This window comes from Dasypus novemcinctus, chromosome 5 (assembly GCF_030445035.2).
Source record: "Dasypus novemcinctus isolate mDasNov1 chromosome 5, mDasNov1.1.hap2, whole genome shotgun sequence".
Taxonomy (NCBI): Eukaryota; Metazoa; Chordata; class Mammalia; order Cingulata; family Dasypodidae; genus Dasypus; species Dasypus novemcinctus.
Window position 1 is genome coordinate 141,209,359 of NC_080677.1, and position 2,158 is coordinate 141,211,516.

Genomic DNA, 2,158 nt, shown 5'->3' on the forward strand with positions numbered 1-2,158 from the left:
AGGTGCCCAAAGATGTACTTACCAAATGCAATGTATGTGTCATGATGATGGGAATGAGTGTTGCTGGGGGGGGGAGAGGTGGGGTGGGGGTGGTGGGGTTGAATGGGACCTCATATATATATATTTTTTTAATGTAATATTATTACAAAGTCAATAAAAAAAAATTGACAAACCCTTCACTAGACTGACAAAGAAAAAAAGAGAGAGAAGATGCAAACAAAGAAACAAACAAAAAAAAACCCCCGGAAATTAGAGGGGTAGTTCTCGTTTTGACAGCACATATACTAAAATTGGAACAATACAGAGAAAATTAATATGGCCCCTGCACAAGGATGACATGCAAATTTGTGATGTGTTCCATATTTTTTAAAGAAATGAAAAACACAATTATCTAATTTATTTTGAAGTGTAAGGGGCCCCGAATAGCCAGAAACATCTTAGAAAGAAAGAGCGAAAGATAGAGGACTCTCACTTTCAGACTTTAAATCATATAACCTCACCACAGTGGAAAAAGAAAACAGCATGGTATTGGCATGAAGATCAACCTATAGACCAATGGAACCAAACTTATGGTTCAGAAGTAGACCTTCACATCTATGGTCCAGTGATTTTTTTACAAGACTCTCAAGTCCACCCACCTAGGCCAGAACACAGAACAGTCTGTTCAACAAATGATGCTGGGAGAACTGGATATCCATAGCCAAAAGACAGGAAGAGGACTACTATCTCACACCTTATATAAAAATTAACTCAAAATGAATCAAAGACCTAACCATAGAATCTACAGCCATAAAGCTCCTACAGGAGAATGCAGGAATACATCCTCAAGACCTGGTGGTAGGTGGTGGGTTCTTAAACCTTACTATGAAAGCACAAGCAATGAAAGAAAACATGGATAAATAGGACCTCCTCAAAGTTAAACACTTTTGTGATTCAAAGAACTTCACCAAGAAGGGGAAAAGGCAGCCTACTCAATGGGAGAAAATATTTGGAAACCACATGTTTGATAACTTTTTTATTTCCATTCTATATAAAGAGATCATACAACGCAACATAAAAGAAGCAATCCAATTTAAAAATGGGCAAAAGATTTAAATAAACATTTCTTCAAAGGGGAAATACAAAAAGCATGTGAAAAAATATTCACTATCACTACCTATTAGGGAAATGCAAATCAAAACAACAATGAAATATCATCTCATATCACATAGAATGGCCATAATTTTATATTTAAAAAAAAAAACCAGAAAACAATAAGTACTGAAGAGGAAGTGGAGAAATAGGAACATTCCTTCAGTGTTGGTGGAAATGTAAAATGCATCCTCTATGGAAGACAGTTTGATGGTTTCTCAGGAAACTAAATATAAAACTGCCATATGATCCAGCAATTCCTCTACTAGGAATATATCGAGAAGAACTGAAAACTGTGATGTAAACAGACATTTGCACATCGATGTTCATAGTGGTGTTATTCCCAATTGTCAAAAGATGAAAATAACCCAAGTGTCCATTAACCAATGAATGGATAAACAAAATGTAGTATATACATATGATGGAATATTATGCTGCTATAAGAGGAAATGAAATTGGGACACATATGATAACAGGGATGGACCTTGAAGACAATATGTTAAGTGAAATAAGCCAGACACAAAAAGATAAATAGTGTATGATCTTACTAATATGAACTAAATATGAAGAATATATGCATGGATTTAAAACCTAGAGTAAAAGTTATTAGGAAATAAGAGGGCTGAGAAGGTGTACTGATGATTAACGTATGTGGAAGTTTTAATTAACAACTGTAAAAAGTGGAAATGGTTAGAGTTGATGATAATGCATGATAGTGAATAGTAGAACTGAGAGAGCTGGTCTCTAAATTGGATTGTGGCTGAAAAGCATAGTCTAGGGATGTAAATACCAGTTGAAAGAAAACTAGAGAATAATCTAGGGACTGAATAACATAGTGAACCCAGGGCTGGATGGGAATAGTGTTAATAGTACAAATGCAAGAATGTCCTTCTATGAACTAGAACAAATGTACATCACTACTGCAGGTGGAAAAAATGTGGAGAAGAATGGGAAAAATGTAATTAATGTAACTTATGGACTATAGTTAATAACAATACTGTAATATTCTTGCATCAATACCAAAGAC

General features: G+C 34.8%; 1 non-coding gene across 1 annotated transcript; it reads left to right on the forward strand.

Moving 5' to 3' along the window:
* Positions 1-260: 260 nt before the first annotated feature.
* Positions 261-367, forward strand: LOC111764491 (U6 spliceosomal RNA). The gene has a single exon (XR_002797089.1). It is a non-coding gene; the product is annotated as a U6 spliceosomal RNA (small nuclear RNA).
* Positions 368-2,158: the final 1,791 nt, after the last annotated feature.